Genomic DNA, 18,344 nt, shown 5'->3' with positions numbered 1-18,344 from the left:
CTTCCTCGGAAAAATTATCATTTGTGACCATTCATTACGTTGTTCACTCACAGAATCACTAAAAACCAAACGAAAAATGTATTCCTATTACCTCTAGCATGTGATTGCTCTGCTTTCTGTTCATAGCTATTTTTGTAAAGGTTCTTCCGTTGCAGTGCACAACTCCAGACTGAATCATCTCTGAGAATCTCAGAATCTAATATCAAATGGATTTTTGTGTTTTCATTAGCTTTTTTGCTACATCTTTAGCATTTTGGACTATTGGAGCATCTTTTTTTTACATATGTATGACAGAAGTTCTAACAATTGATTTTATTCTCAATCCTACCCCGTCAACTATTCCCTTTCCATGGGAAGTAGCAAAATACTTCCACGTAAATGGTTCCTTAAACTGGAGGCTTAGTTGTTGTCCCAAATATACCATATATCTGTTCTTACTCGAGGGTCCATTAGTCCATAATATGACTTCTTCAACATCATCCCACATATCAGGAACTTCTCAGCCACTTTCCCGCCATTTTCAGGCAAAGAGTAAAACAGTATACGGTAATTAAATTATAATTTGCCATTTTGATCATGTCATTAAATATATATAAACTTAATAATTTATGTGTGTCACTTGTATCAAACTTAATTGAAGAGAGAAAACATTTAATAAGAAATTTCTAAATAAAAACACGTTGTACCTAGGAGTACCCCATATAAATAACTTTTTTCAAGAAAAATGGAATAAAATCTCAGTTTAAATGTTTTTCCCCTGTTACAACATACAAATTTAAACCTAAATGTTCATAAATTTTCTTTTTTATTATTATTATCCCTATCATAATCACCCAAGAACGTTTGTGTCCCGTGCAACACGTCCCGTGCAACACACGACATGCCTATCAAATATGATTAAAAAGTCAGTAACCCATTTATAAAAATCCCATTATAAAACATTATTAGTTAAGTAAATCCATCGAGAATATCTACATCAAATTAACAATAACAAATTATCTCAGAATTCACAGAAATAATTGTAGACAAGCAAGTAAGTGAATGTCGCTCTTCGTACGAGTCCCGTGCAACACGCTTCTAATACCATTGCTTCAAAAAAAGTAAAAGTTATGAAACTTATTCATCTATACTTATACAATCTATGACCATAAATCTAGTACTCCAAACATCAATAGCAGACTTTTAAGTCATTTTTATTGATTTATATAAAAAAGTGTTGTCTGAATGTCCCGTGCAACACACCGAGAATCGCCCTAATATGCTTGGGTGTGTGAAAAATTGTCCAATTTTGGATTAAATTTAGCAACAAACGAGTAGGCTATGTTAAACCCAAGTTCTTAATCTAACACGCTCGCAAACCGGCATGGTCAGACTATGAGAATGGTTTGGGACCCCCACGGGACCCTATATTGCCCGTGCCTACCGCTAAAACTTTTTAACTAGTTAACTTACTAATCCATTTAGTAGCAACTTAGTTTGACAATCTTTATCCATTATATAGGCCTAACTTACCATAACTTAACCCTCCAAGGCTCCAAGTGTCCATAGTAATGGTATTAATGTCCGCCCATTTATGCAGTTGCAGGGTTTTATTAAAATGTATCTTAGAAACTTTAAAATACCCCCGCCGCAGCAAACCTGCAGACTTAGCGAATTTCCATCTGCCTGATTGGATTTAAACTAAAATGTCTCCTTAAAAATATCACATTTATTCCCTATTTAAACAGAATTAGTTTAATGAGTACTTAGGTTTGCTGCAACAGGGAGGGTAAAAAAGTTTTTTTTAATGTAAAATATTAAAAGGTACTGTGGTTTAGTAAGAAATTAATGTATATTCCAAATTTGATCAAAATATGTTCATAAACAAGCAAACTACAACAGTTTACTTGTTCTCCATAAGAATAACATGGAAATTTTAAAATTACAATTTTTTTGAATTTTCTCCGTAACAATTAGGCGCATAATAACGCTTCAATATACTAAATTATTTGTTTTTTTAAGCTCTACAAAATGGTTTGAAAAGAAATTGTGAAATTTTGTGTTTTAGGGCCAAAAATGGGAAAAACCTATTTTTACCCCATAAAACCCCCCATAAACCCCCGTTCCCATAGTCCGATCATGCTGGTTCGCGAACTCATTCAAGTTTATCCCGCCTTACACCTTTAAACCAAGTTTTATCAAAATCGGACAAAAATTACTCAAGTTATCGTGCGGATGGACATATATATATCTAATATATAAAATTCTCGTGTCACAGTGTTTGTCTGCAAACTCCTCCGGAACGACTTCACCGATCGTTATGAAATTTGGTGTGTAAATTCTGTAGGTATGCGAATCGGACGTAAACTATTTCGCGTTTCGAAATTCTTAAAAGGGCTCCACCCCAGTGGCTCTGGAGTTTCCCATGTTAACCTTATGAGAAATGGAATTAATGAATCTTCAGCTGTTTCAATTAAACAAGTTGGTTCTGTTCTATGATGTTCAATAGCATTAAAGTTACAAGGATTACCAACAGGGTGGAGCACTATTATATCTTTTACATTTATGACAACAGCTAATTTGCAAACCAAAAGGTGAGTGAGCGTAGCGAACGAACCTCAACCTGGAGGCGAGTGAGCGTAGCGAACGAGCTAACCTGAAGGCAAGTGTGCGCAGCGAACGAGCCCCAACCTAAAGGTGAGTGAGCGTAGCGAACGAGCTCCAAGCCAAAGGTGAGTGAGCGTAGCGAACGAACTTCAACCAGGACGTGATTGAGCGATGCGAACGAGATCATCTTGAAAATTAAACGTAACGGTACTTTCTTTCCATCGGTCTGTCTTAGGGGAAACCTATAACTTAGGCGATACGAAGTTCGCCGGGTCAGCTAGTATATATATATATATAGATATATAAAAATTTGAACGAATGGTGTTTTTGGCCTCTGGGGACATCAAAATGAAAAAGTAAATCGGTCCCGGGCTTAGGTCTTACCATGAGACCTACGGTAATAGCTACTTCCCTATAGGGAAATTCGCTAACAATGTAAAGTAGACTATACCCCTACTGTTTTATAAATCATTTTGTTTGGGAAATTATGGGCTTCAATGTAATAGGCTAGGCATATATAAGTTAAAACATTACAAAAAAAATGTTCAAAAATTATCGTGGGGTTAACATTTCTCAAAAATTATTTAAAAAATGAAAAAAATTTATGTTTGCGCTCAATAAATTTTTATAATTTATTAGCCTAGGCTACAAATATTTTAAAATATAGCCACTTTGTTCTAAATTTTATAAGGATTACAAAAATATAATAATATAAGGAGGTAAATTTGCAAATAAATATAAGTTATGGGTGAAAAACAGATTTCGTACATTTAGCGTTTTTAGAATGCATAAGTTAACTTAGCCTAATCATAGCTAGGAATCTGGCCGACAATTTACATCAATATCACTACCTACTTCTTCAGGATCATCAACCAGCCCTTCAAAATTTAACTTAAATCTTCTTATAATGCACCACGTATATCACTAGGGTACTTTTTATTTTTAACACTAAAACAATGATAAACGTAATAAAACACATCAGTCATCGGTGTGAGGTTAAACCAAGCTGTTTACAAATACGCACGTCAGCTGTCTGCTACAATATTTTCGGAACTAAAATGAAAAGCGTCTAGAAACAGACATCAGGAGAAAGCTTAGTATCTGCCGAAAACAACGATACCAATCTCGATCCAGTTTAATCTGATTCAATCAGCCCAGAGCATTCGCCGTAAACGATGTTTGTGTGTCGCAAAAGCGACGCATAACACCACGGCGGGTGTGTTGTGCGTCGATTACGCGACGCTTAACACTCGGAGGGTTAACTTAAATTAAAACAAACAAAAATTTGATTAATAAACACACGTAGGTATAGGCTACCAACTTACTTGGAGGACTGGGTAAACTAACAAAAACGCCTAGCCTAGAGACCTGGATAAAAAATACTGTCAGTTGTAGCCTACGGAAAAATCACCCGTACATGGAAACCACAGCAACAGCATCTTCAGAGACTAAGTTATTCCATTAGACCTTAGGCAAACTACAACTAACAACCAAACATTCAACTGTAGGGCCTACATTTGTAACAAGCCATGTGTAGTCTATGGATGTTGGCGTCAACAACAGTTGACGTCGGTCCAAGTTAGTGTGTTCAGACAATGATTCAACTAAAGTTGACGCCAGATAGGCCTATTAATGCCAAAAAACCTTACGTCTACGAATAGCTTACGATAAGTTAGTTAACACCGATCTAGGTGGTAATGCAATTTTTTTAACATGTTAATACCGGTAGCAAACATGTTAGCCTAACTCAACAACTTGTTACAGTAGCTAATAAGTTGGTCTAACTCAGGCTAATCTAGATGAATCCTAATCCGCTTTGCAATCTTAATAAACCAGTATCATCACTTAACCTGGAGGTTAGGCCTAGATTGAAATTTTATCGACTATGACTATGCCTAGGCCGTCAGTTTGAAAACACTAAGATCTTTTTAACTAAGCCTAGACATAAATTGTTAGTAACATTAGAAAGCGTTCAGGTTAGTAAAATAGCTTGACTAAGTTTAACTTATACAATCATAGTGTCAGCGGAATGCATTTATTAAGAATATGCCTACGTAATTACTTAGGCGCTTATAGGCTGGACTACAATTTTAAAACCAAAGGAGGGGTAATTCTTACCTACTGCTTCATCTAATTAACTAGGCCTAGGTAGTTGGGATAGTCAACTCTCGTGTGTTGACCAAAGATATCACTCATACGAAACTCCAGTGGAAACATTTCTGATGTTGTTGTTATGTAACACAATAAAAATCTAATACCTAAACGTATGACAATAAACACCAAAACTGTAAATAAATAAATGTTGTACAACACAGTACTAAGTTAATTCAATTGACAGACAAGAAACAAGAAACGACGGGTCCACACAGACAGGTCAGGTAGGTGATGATTCGTTCGATTCCATTCCAATCCGACCGAATTCTAATTCTAATCACCAAGATCAAGGATTCAGGGAATGTAGATGTAGACAGACATAGAGGAAAGAGAAACGCAAATAATGATGGCTATTTGGCAAATAATATGTACTACTAGTGTACCTGTTGCTCGAATTCGAGCAATTGCGAAGCATTACAGGCGACTCAAAGATTATGGAAATACTCACAATCTACACAACAGTTAGATATAATCAAAATCTTATGTAAATACCGTATCAAATCTTTTTTTCAAAAAGCTGATCTTGTTTTTTTAGTGTAAAAAAACATTATTTCTATTTCTTCTACTTGGTTGTGTTCTATGACTTTTTCTACGTTTCCATTGTTTGCAAATCGGTTATTTCAATGATTGCTCAAGAAATGTAGCACAGTGTTAATTCAGTTTTATTTTTAGCCTGTATCCAATTGTTCAGGATTTCTCGCTCTTTTCTATTGTAATAATTCCACCAACCCAAGTTTCGTCTACAGATGCAATATGCCAAAGAATATCACCAACGTAAAATCTCCAAGAAGTGGTAAAAAAGGCAGAAACTAACCCATACAATAGATATAAGTTAACTCCATAAAAAATAATTTTAAAAGTTACTGTGATATTAGGATTTTCCACTGATTTGGTAATAGAACATTATATTGCCAAACATGACACGATGCAGAAGAAAATCAATTTTAAAATCAGAAAAATCCATTACAAATACTGTACTTCATTTTGACAAATTCAATAAATCACAATTTAAATATTAACAGCTGTTGCATTAAAAAGTAGTGTAGAATTATGCATATGGTTGTAATGTAAACAAATCTGAAGAGGCAACTTTAAGGGCTTCTGGGGCAGAGCTCCAAGGGAATTTAACTCTTTCCTCTTTTGATGGCTCATCTACAGACCAAGACCTTTCTTTAGAGACCCCTACCAAGTTTCTACGCCCAGCCGTTCTCTCAAATTAGCTGTGACAAAAACCCCGTTTTCCTCCATAAGAATAAAATGGGATGGGAATTTAAATGCCACGGGGGCAGAGCACTAAGGGAATTCACCATGTTTCTCTTTTGATGGCTCATCTACAGACCAAGACCTTTCTTTAGACACCTCTACCGAGTTTCTACGCCCAGCCGTTCTCTCAAAATAGCTGTGACAAAGAAAAACAGTTTCAAATTAATATATAGATAAGAAACCAGAATTTGGAAAAGTGGAAAATGCAAAGAGGAAACAATTATTCTACTATCATAAAATAAACAAATGGTGTTTTTATTCTATGCTACAGTAAAAGGCATAAAAAGTTATGTGTTATGTCCTATTCGTGCCTATTCTTATGGCTCACTTAGCTCAGTGTTACGGCTCTTACTTTCATTAATAACGTACATAACGCTATAGTGAAATCGTTAATGATTTAGACTTATAGGTATATCAAATGTGTTGGTTATAACCTATTATTTAGGTAACGTAAGCATTTTCCATAAATGGCAACAATGGCGTTATTTGACTTTCTATTTTCAAAAAATGAAAATCGCACGTTACATTAGTGTCATTTAATGCTAGTTAATAACATTAAACAAAAAATATACCCCCGCCGCAGCAAACCTGCAGACTAAGCGAATTCCAACTTGTCTGATTACATTTTTACTCAAATATTTCCATAAATAAGACATTTTATTCCCTATTTAAATACATTAGATTTAACGTGCTTAGGTTTGCTGCTACAGGGAAGGTAAAAAGTGTTTTTTTGACCATACGTGAATATGGGATGAAATAAATAAATTTGTCAAATTTTATCAATATATATCCATAAACAAGTAAACTACAACAATTTTTATTTTCTCCATAAGAATAACATGGGAATTTTAAATGGAACTATTTTTGAATTTTCTCCGTGACCGTTAGGCATACAACAGCGCTTCAATATACTAAATTATTTTTTTTTTAAGCTCTACAAAACGGGTTAGAAAGAAATTGCAAAATCTTTTGTTTTTAGGGTAAAAAATGGGGAAAACACATTTTTACCCCATAAAACCCCCCATAAACCCCTGTTCCCATGGTCCGATTATGCTGGATCGCGAACTCGTTTGAATAAACATATGTTTACACGTTTGTACCAAATTTCATCAAAATCGGATCATTTTTGTTTGAGTTATTGCGCTAACGGACACACACACACACACACACATATATATATATATATATATGAATTTGAACGGATGGTGTTTTTGGCCTCTAGGAACCTCAAAATGAAAAAAAAATCTGTCCCGCGTCCAGGTCTTACCATGAGTACTACGGTAATAGCTTATTCCCTATATGGGAAATTCGCTAATAATAAAAACCTTTTTTCATAGTAATCTAACAAATATTGATATATGGCAATATTTTTTATTCGTGAAAAAGATTACTACGGTGAGATCTTTTCAATCACTGAGACGACTGCAAACATAGACAACAACATACTCAAACATACGTGCCTGGAGGCACGTACTACCATAGATGAAAAATACTCCTCAAGTATGTTTTATCTATGGTACTACCATTGACTATTGGATACAGAAGTATCCTGTAGTAGGCCTAAGTTGTTGTATTAATAATAGTCAAAGGTACTACGTAGTGAGGGAGATGTGGCCAGTGGCTCCTTGGTTATCCTTTTTGTTTACTCTTCGTTATCATAATTTTCTCTTGTCATGCTTCAAATAAACTGAAGAGGAATGCCAATAGTTCTTCTTAAAGCATGTTCACCCTATGCTTGAAATGATTTTATAGTTATGTTTAATATTATTTCTTTCATACTAAACTCTTTATACTAACCAATAACATTGCGGTTAGTATAACGATACTTACGGTTGAAACTTTAACCGAAACTTTAATCAACAGAGATACTTTGTTGAATTAGGTAATTCCAACTGCCAAAGACAAACCCAAATAATGCTCTTGGTCATCCAAGCAGACAAATAATATCATCGTTTTTCATGAACCCTGTCACAAATGAGGAAATAAAAAGCATAATAATTGGACTGAAAAACAAAAAAAAAACAGCTGGAGTTAACGAAATCTCTCCCAACTGTTCAAATCAATATATGATATAATAATTATTTGTCACACACATAATGTAATAGTTCCATATTGTTGAAGGCCACTTTCCATCCAAACTTAAGCAGACAATTGTAAATTACAGGCCAATAAATCTCATTTTAACTTTCTCTCCAAAGTGTTTGAAAAGGCAGTTCTGGAAAGATTGTGGAGTTTCCTTGAAACCTTTGAACTAGTGTTTAAGGGCCAGAATGGGTTTGCCAGGAACAGATCCGCCACTAGTGCCATACTCAGCCTAAAAACAGAGTTGTATTGGATTCTAATCAGTTTGCGGTGGGCATTTTCTTCGACCTCACGAAGGCCTTTGATATGGTTGACCGGTTGACCATGGGCTACTTTCAAGTACCGTAGCCTAAAATGAATGAAATTCGGATTAGGGGCACTGCTCTTCACTGGTTCTCCTCATATCTGGAGGGGAGAAGCCACAGTCAGTCACGAACCCTGCAGTAGATGAAAGGGGGTGCTTGAAAAATATTTATTCCTCAGAAGCTTTAGTTAGCCGAGGGGTGCTCCAGGGTTCCATCCTGAGACCAATCCTCTTCCTCATTTTCATAAACATCCTACCATCGAGTGTGAAGAAGACAAATATATATGCGTATTTGCCGACGGCACCTCCCTCGATCACTATCTCCAATACCAGAGTATGGAGGTGTTAGAACAAATCGCTTTTGTCGATAAAACTGTCGGTAAAACTGAACTTATACTACTTATGCTATATTGAACTTTTTTGCCTTATCTACCTAAATTAGACTATTTCAAGCACTTTTTACCATTGGCACTTAGGGGGAAACGCTTATTTCACCCAGAAAGTTTTGTTTGAAAATCAAGAAAAATGCTAGAAATCAATGATTTTTGGGGCTTGATAATTTTTATTTTAACTTAGGGTGGGTTTTTTTTAATATTAGTCCATTTTAAACACTTTTTTGGCAAATGCCGTTTTTACCCATGAAAACAGGTTTGAAAAATCGTAAAAGATAGTAAAGTACCAAAAATTACCCCATTTTTGGGTAAACCAAATTAAATAATAAACTAACTTAACTTAACCTAACCTAACCTAACCTAACCTAACCTAACCCAACCCAACCTAACCCATGCTTAGGTTAACAATGTTCCAAAATGACCGATTTTGGGTAAACCCTGGTTATGCTAGGTTAGGTTAGTATTAAGTTATTGACACGTAGTAAAAAGAAGTTGGGTACCTACCTACAGTTTCTATAACTTAGCTATGATAATACCGATTATTAGTAAACCTTCATTCGATGTTTTCACTATCAGCAAGTTTGGTTGGTTAGGTTAGGTTATGATAGTTTAATGTTATAACTGATATAGCTGGTAAATATATCGATTATTAAACAATATTTTTAATTTGATAGTTAGTTTCAATAGATATTAGCATAAGTTAGTCAAGTTAAGAAATTGTACCCAAAAAGTTTCACATGCGTCTTGATTTCTAGCATTTTTCTTGATTTTCAAACACGATTTTCAGGGTGAAATAGGCTTTTCCCCCAAAAGTGCCAATGGTAAAAAGTGCTTAAAACAGTCTAATATAGGTAGATAAGGCAAAAAAAAGTTCAATATAACATAAGTAGTATAAGTTCAGTTTTACCAAACTGGTTTCTTCAATGGTATCATGAGGAAGGGATTTATCCCTAAATCCTGAGAAAACCCAATTTCTACAACTTCAAATTTCTAAAAGACGATCCCAGAAAAATCAGAGTATTCTAAATGTCCTGTTAGACGAACCCATAATCTGTCCCTCACAAAATGTGAAGTCTTGGAGTACTCCTTGATGAAAATCTCAAATGTTATCAACATATTAAACATGTAGTAAAAAGGGTTTCGGTAGAGGTATTTTCATGCTCCAACAAACAGCCAACACCTATGTACTCCTGTCTGCACACTACGGATTCATCTATCCCTATCTGACATACATTCCCCCAGGAACCCAGAACCCCAGAGAACACTGTTTTTGTTCAGACTCTAGAGGAAGGCGATCCGTGTATTGTGTTCTCCCCTCTAAAACGTCACTCCTGCAAAGAAATTTTCAGATAATTCAGAATCCTTACCTTTCCATCCATCTATATTCTGGAAACGTTGTCATTCGCTAAGAAAAACATATCTTCTTTCACCACTCCAGTCAACCATAGATATTCTTTCGGGAGCACTTCAAACCTTGCCATTCCCCGTCATTCAACTGCATTGTTCCAGAGGCACTTTTACTACAATGCTGTGAAACTCTTCATAGAATAATTAATTATTAAAACTCATTTTAAGTAAGCTCAATCAAAACTATTTATTTACAAAACCAAAACAATAATGTAAACAAACCAAATAGCAGATGATTTATGTAATAGCAGAGATAGAATAGAAAATCAAGTGTGGTGACAGAAGTACTACCACGACTTAAAATCCAAACAAAAGGAGTTTTCTGCCAAACAAGAAGTGTGGGTTCAAAATGCAACAAAGAAGGGCTGGAGACCAGGAACAGTACAAGAAAGGACGGGAGAGCTATATCATAAACAGTTTTAGTTGGGGGAGATATAAAGAGAACATACCCCCGCCGCAGCAAACCTGCAGACTTAGCGAATTTCCATTTGCCTGATTGGATTTAAACTAAAATGTCTCCTTAAAAATATCACATTTATTCCCTATTTAAACAGAATTAGTTTAATGAGTACTTGGGTTTGCTGCAACAGGGAGGGTAAAAAAGTTTTTTTTATGTAGAATATTAAAAGGTACTGTGGTTTAGTAAGAAATTAATGTATTTTCCAACTTTTATCAAATTATGTTCATAAACAAGCAAACTACAACAGTTGTCTTATTCTCCATAAGAATAACATGGGAATTTTAAAATTACAACTTTTTTGAATTTTCTCCGTAACAATTAGGCGCATAATAATGCTTCAATATACTAAATTATTTGTTTTTTTAAGCTCTACAAAATGGTTTAAAAAGAAATTTTGAAATTTTGTGTTTTTAGGGTCAAAAATGGGAAAAACCTATTTTTACCCCATAAAACCCCCCATAAACCCCCGTTCCCATAGTCCGATCATGCTGGTTCGCGAACTCATTCAAGTTTATCCCGCCTTACACCTTCAAACCAAATTTTATCAAAATCGGACAAAAATTACTCAAGTTATCTTGCGGATGGACACATATATATATATATATATATATATATATATATATATATATATATATATAGATATATAAAAATTTGAACGAATGGTGTTTTTGGCCTCTGGGGACATCAAAATGAAAAAGTAAATCGGTCCCGGGCTTAGGTCTTACCATGAGACCTACGGTAATAGCTACTTCCCTATAGGGAAATTCGCTAACACGCTGACCTCGGTTAACTCCCTCGGGCCATTTTTGTCTGACTTCGACTTCAAATTCTGGACTGTTGCTTCCTACTGCAAACCTATCTCGTACTCGTTCATCTAAGCTATCTCCATATTTACAACTTCTAGCTAAAGACTTCAATCTGTTATAAAACAAAATAAATGACTCACCATAATTTCTTATTGCTCTTTCAAACTCAAACCTTGTTGCAAAAAAGGTCCTTGTAGGCTAGAACAACCGGTTGGCTTCCTCTTTGACTTCATCGTAGGTGCACTCCTCCCAGGCCCTTGGATACATCTGGTCCGACAGTGGCCTGAGGCTGAATTTTTATTTCAGGATTAATTTTGCCAACAGTGTCATTTGGAGGCTTCTGATTTGCTGAGGAAACACGAACGACCATTCACACCATTACCGGAACGATACAGCGGCAGCGTGCCGACATTGGCCTTGGTGGCATAGTGGATAGGGTGCTGGACTGATATACGGGAGGGCGCCGGGTTTAATTCCCTTCAACAGCAGTTAACTTTTTGTCTAGGATTTTTTTACTATCAGCAAGTTTGGTTGCTTTGGTTAGGTTATGACCTTTTAATTTTATAATTAAAACATTATATAATTGAATTTGAGCAATTTATAGTTTTATTTGATGAACAGAAGTATTTTTTTTTATTAAACCTTCATTAGTTGGTTAGTTTGATTAGAATTATGACAGTTTAATTTCATGATAAAAAAAAATATAAAACTGAATTTGAGGCATTTATAATGTTATTTGATTAACAGAACTAGTTTTTCGATTAGTAAACCTTCAATATACTGTTGGCAAAATTAATCCTGAAAAACAAAATCTTGCGAACAGGATGTGGGTAAATTTAGAAGGGAGTTAAAGACCATCCTGATAGATAAGGCGGGTATACAGCGTCCGTGACAACTGGTATACTTTTACTTCTATAAGGTTGTTGTTGAATTAACCTGTAGTTGCTTGTAAATACTTAAATTGTTTTCACTCTACAGTAAGATAAACAATATGTTTGATCAATTAAAAATAATTTGACTTGGCTAATGTATATGTTGATCTGGCCTAATAAATGACTTATTGACTTATAACATGGGGATGGAATGTCTACTTGTATGAACAGTCATGAAGAAAACATAAAAATAATATGGGCGATTGTATATTGTCAATATACAGGTTAAATTTATCATGCTTTTAGTATATAGTGGTGGTGTATATCCAGGGAAGGAGATTTGGCGATTTCAACCCCCCCCCCTTGACTTTAAAACGTAATACTTTACAATTAATTGTTTCTACACTTTCAAAACTGTTTCGTATATCTGTAAATATCCTTAAAAACGCACATTTACATGTCACCTTCCCAGGGATTCATTCCATACCCCAAACCCCTGGCGTATCCCCCCTCTTTTAGGTCATCCTAGTCAGAATTTTCTGCGAAATTTTAAATGTCGTTGCTAGACTACCATAATAAACTAGCATAATAATAATAATAATAACGCGGAAACTCTTGGCAAGCAGTTAACACCCTACTGATGATGAATGAGTTTGGGGCAATTATGTAAAAGGATACAATGATAGGTTAATGTTTTCATTAAAAAATTATTGTATTAAATGGGTTTGTTTTTTACTACAGTACTACAATATTAACCTATTTCCACTGATTTATTTTTAATGTCTTAATCCATTGGTAAAATTCAATATCCATTTACTAAGATAATTGTCAGTGCATAGGCAATTTTGCGAGGGCTTTTGTTATGTTATTCCAGTAGGTAAATAAAACCATAAAACATACATACCACATCCCATCCTTGTACCATAATGAACTCAGTATGGGATTATTATATGGTAGTCTATTAACGAAAGTATCAGCAGTGTAACATTAAAATTTCACAGAAAATATAAATGGAAAGGAAAAGTTATGTTAATGGTATGAAACGGTTCAGAAAATTCTAATTTTTTAATTACCTAATAAAATAAAATATTTTTTTTATAATTTTTTTGAAACTTTTTAAAATGTCAATTCATGTTTTTTTACGAATTTTCAAATTCCTTTTTCTAAATATTGCATTTTATGGCTAAACGGTTAATTATATCGAAATATTGCTAATGATAAAAGTTGTAGCTCTTTTTTGGAAGAAATTTTTTGTTTATGTTTTTATAGGATGAATAGGTTTTTAGTAATCGGGGAAAACTGGCTTTTGTATGCCATTTTCCAATATGACGGCCATAGCACAAGTCTTTTTTCGATAACTTTTAGTATGTTATTTGAGAAGTAAAATTCAATATACGTACCAAGTTTTACACTTATAAGAATTTTTTTAGGTAATGGAGAAATTATTATTTAAAACGACTCCACAATGTTAACTAAAGAAAAGTATAAATAGCTAAATTGTACGCCTTCGATTTTTTGTTCTTAAAACAAAGTATATTTTGTGAAACTATATTTAGTTATTCAATGGTAATACAAAATACTCTTTATTTTATCTTACGTAGCTTGCAGTTCACATTTACTTTATATTGCATTTAATAAATTTATTAATTTGTGTTTTGCTACACCCCTAACTAAATTAAACCAAGGAAAATATCATAAAACTAAGCTGTACAAAGTGTTCTTTTGTTTCTAAAATCAATCAAATATCTGTTAGTACTTAATAGTAAGTGTGAAAATGTAAATGCAATGGACTATGGACCTGATAAAAGAACTGGTTTGTTGTTCATTGATATTTTTGTAGAGTATAATCAGAGATGTTATTAAACATATACTGTATTTAATATTACATTTTCAGTCCTCGATGTTTTGATAATCATATTAGTTTTGTCTTCCATCTTTAATGCTTAATTTAATTTGTAAATTTAATAATATATACCAAAGATATAAAAAATAATTTTTCACCACACTATGATGTTTTTTAGCTGTTTTACATACGTTAATTGGTGGCTGAAAGTTACGTTTTGCTGGCCATGCCAGCTGTCGTCATTATTTGGGGACCGAGCAGGTTTTTACATCCCTAGGGCCGCAAAATCAGCTGCCCACTTACTTACTTAAAACATGAATGCATTCCGGTATTAAATACACAATCAGTATCCATAGCATCGCAATATCCTATACTCTAATACGAGCAATGTTTGCTTGTATGTATGTATGTATGTATGCTTGCTTGCACAAAGATCTCGAAAACGGTTCCGACGATTTTCTTCAAATGTTGTAAATAGTTTAATTCTGGCCTAAAAACGAGTTTACTGCAGTTAGAACAGCCAACAAAAATCTAATTACGTAGAAAAATGAAACTGAAAATCACATTTTTTTAACATTAGTCTTATGGGTTGCTAGGTAACCTTGTTGGCTGAATTAAAGGTATTTACTCAGGGGAGGTATAGAAGAGGCTACGATGACAGCTGTGGGCTTCTTATTAGCTGAGAGAACGCCATTATCGTAACAAAACGGTTGATAGCCATCGGCTTCGGTGGTCTAATGGTTAGCGTACCGGGCTGATATATTGTAGGTCCCGGGTTCGAATCCCGCCGGTGGCATTAACTTTTTGTCCTAGATTTTTTTCATTTTCAGCAAGTTTGGTTGGTTTGGTTTGGTTATTACAGTTTAATTTTATTATTAAGTCATTATACAATTTTAATTGAGCAATTTCTAGTTTTATTTTATAAACAGAATTATTTTTCCGATTACTATAAACTTTTGTTATATTATTTCTTTATCAGCAAGTTTGGTTAGTTCAGTTAGGTTATGATAGTTTAATTTTATAATTAAAAATTAATAAAATAGAATTTTAGGCATTTATAATTTTATTTTATGAACAGAACTATTTTTGCGATTAGTAAACCTTTATTGCCAAAGTGCTCTTTACTACAGCACTGTTCACGGAGGAATTTTGAACTAAATGCCTCATTTGTACCTCCCCTAAGTCAGACCCTGAATTAAATAACAAGGAAAAAGTAAACAAAAGACATCCGTTTCAATCGCGGATTACTCCTCTCCAATGCGCATGCGCAAACAAACTGTTCCATGGGACTATGGGAGCTGTGACATGTGACACGCGTTCGATGACGATGGAAGGAACGGATACTGCAACCGGTTAACCTCACTTTGTTCTCCCAGTCAAACAAAGCCAACGCCAACTCACTCAACTAATGGCGTTCCCTCAGCTATAATAAGAAGCCCACAGCTGTCATCGTAGCCTCTTCTTTCTATACCTCCCCTGAGTAAATACCTTCACTACCAGGTCAGACCAGAGTCCTCACACAGAGGAGTGTGACGGCTGGTAGGCAACGTTTTAACACATTCACTTGGTCAGACTAGAGTCCTCACACAGAGGAGTGTGACGGCTGGTAGGCAACGTGTTAACTTCTCACATTCCTTTTATTATTCCAAACGCTTTATACCATTATAGTCAATGTCACTACATTTGTTAAACAAGAGTTTAATTTAACTTTATGCAGGCCTGACCCGAACATACAGTGTCGAGCGATCAAGTACTTAGTTTCAGCACAAACTATAAAATAAGTATCAATAATTTGTAAATATTTAACTGGCATAACTTAACTTACATAATATTAGTGTAGATATTTTGAGGTAGGTCTAGGCTAGTTTGGTATACGCCTAATAATCTATTAATATTCAAGTTTAATTTACAAATTATGTCTCTAGCTTTAAAGTATGTTACTTTCAAGTTTTTATTGAGCCCTAGATCCATAATTCTTTATTGTGATATCACAGATATAGTACTTTAATGGTGATATAGCTGACTCAGAACATGGTGTGGTGATCTAAAATGCAGTAAGATTCTTTCAAACCAAAAGGCAGCAATTTAGGATAGTAAGTCAATATTAAAATTACCGTGAAGTGAGGGGGGGGGGACTTGCACATGAGATCCTAAAATAATAAACCAACATATGAGCAAGAACCAGAAAGTATACTAAAGTAAAAACAAAGCGCAGACTAGTTGGTAAAAGTAAAGGAACAACCGTGCTATATTCAATTATTGTACTGTGTGACTGTATACACGTTGTAGCAGATAAATCTGATATCATACTAATATTATAAATGTGAAAGTTTGTGTGTTTGTTTGTTTGTTTGAAGTTCAATCACGCATTAACTACTGGCCGGATTGTGTTTAAATTTAGTATGATGATAGCTTACATTCCCGATTAACATATAGACATATTCTTACCTCAAAAATCCTTTCGGGCTCTGCCCCAGCGGCTCTGGAGTTTCCCATGTTAACCTTATGAGTATTCATATTTAAAAGGAATTAAATAATTTTGCCAGCTGTTTCAACTACACAATTTGTTTCTATGATATTCAATAGCATTAAAAGGTTATACGGTTTACCAACAGGGTGCAGCACCATTAGTTCTTTATACATTTATGACAACAGCTAATTTGAACCAAGCAGTAACAAAAACCTGAGTGTGAGAACTTTACTTCTTTCTTTTGTTTAGGTGAAGTGGTAGAACATTATGGCTATGGTAGATGTTCTATATACTATAGTATACCGTAGATTATAGTAAACTAAATTTTCTCAAAACGTGTCCCATCTCATTGCTAATGCAAAGCACGAGTATTTAACTACAATAAGCATTGTATACCAACCCCGTACGAAGGACGGGTACTCAGCTAGTCTGATATATGTCACAGTTCCACGGAACGGTTTACTCGCGCATGCGCAGTATGAGAGGAGTAATCCGCGATTGAAACGGATGTAACAAAAGACTTGAAGTTGTAGCATGACGACCTTCTCACCGCAGTATTTCACCTTCCTTTTTTTAGAACCTTTGGAACAGTTACACGGAACTGTTTGGGATAATGTTCAATGCAACTGTGACAAAAAGTATAGAATAGGTTTGGTGAAACCGTTATATTACAAATAGCTCCGTTCCTTCTCAACTTGATTATTTTTCCTGCATAAAAATTTAATTATTATGATATACCTTTTTTGCTCCTCCTCATAATAATAACAAGTCTTTTATAGACATAACCTTTAAGTTAGTTAACTGGTTTCGTTTATTTAATTATTCTTACATTACATCACGAAAACCGGCTTATTCATAAAAGATAATGATATAGTACCATACTATGAAAACTATTCAAAGAAATTGCACAGTTTTGTTAAATTTGCTAACAATGAGAAAGGTTATAAGGTATAAGGTATTGTTGATGGAGCAGGAGTCATAATGAAAAAGCGCACAAATTAAAATCAAAAGTTTTATTATTATATTTATAGTTATATTTATGGATACAGTATTGTGAAGTTCATAATTGTAATAAATTTAACTTACCTTCTTCTGTTTTTCGAAATTCAGCTCCCCAACTATTATTTCAATGGCATGGGCTTCTTCCAGATGCTGGATCAAGTTTTCAAACCACGAAAATTGATGAGAGCAATCACCCTCTGGGCAAATAAGCCTTTTCGGGTTGTTTGAACAGTCAGATTGTTCACTACAACAACTATCATGCACATTACGTGTATGGCGCGTTAAATTAAATTTACTAGCAAAGTGTTTGTTACAAATTGAACATTCAAACTTTTTTATATTAATATCAGACATACTGATCCCGAACTCTTTAACTTAAAATTACACCATTGATTTAAGAGAAAGTTTCCAATCACTAGACAAAATGGAGGTTGAAGACAGAGATCCACGAAAAACAAAATGAACAACTAAAAAGGAAATGGAATGGAACTCTTTGTTTGTAATGTAACGGTTTTAACAAATCTATTCCAAACAGTTCCGTGTAACTGTTCCAAAAGTTCAAAAAAAAGGAAGGTGAAATACTGCGGTGAGAAGGTCGTGTAGCATGTGTTCATAATAAGCCAACTACCCACAGTATACTAGCAAATTACAAATACAGTACAAAAGGAAAAACACCATTTAGCAAAGATTATACTGAAGATTA

The 18,344-nt window shown here is 34.4% G+C and overlaps 1 protein-coding gene across 1 annotated transcript in view; it reads right to left on the bottom strand.

Annotated features, from left to right (window-relative positions):
• Window positions 1–4,954, bottom strand: part of LOC128996279 (patj homolog) — a 105,236-nt gene extending 100,282 nt beyond the window's left edge. Inside the window, exon 1 of the mRNA XM_054421491.1 lies at window positions 4,705–4,954. The gene's annotated coding sequence lies outside the window, so the exon portion shown is untranslated. The remainder of the gene's footprint in view (window positions 1–4,704) is intronic.
• Window positions 4,955–18,344: the final 13,390 nt, after the last annotated feature.

Source organism: Macrosteles quadrilineatus, unplaced genomic scaffold, assembly GCF_028750875.1.
Source record: "Macrosteles quadrilineatus isolate MER2022 unplaced genomic scaffold, UCM_ALF_1.0 Scaffold_6__1_contigs__length_79288215, whole genome shotgun sequence".
In the NCBI taxonomy this organism is placed as follows: domain Eukaryota; kingdom Metazoa; phylum Arthropoda; class Insecta; order Hemiptera; family Cicadellidae; genus Macrosteles; species Macrosteles quadrilineatus.
Note: the sequence above shows the minus strand (reverse complement) of the source record. Positions and strands in the feature narration are given on the sequence as shown.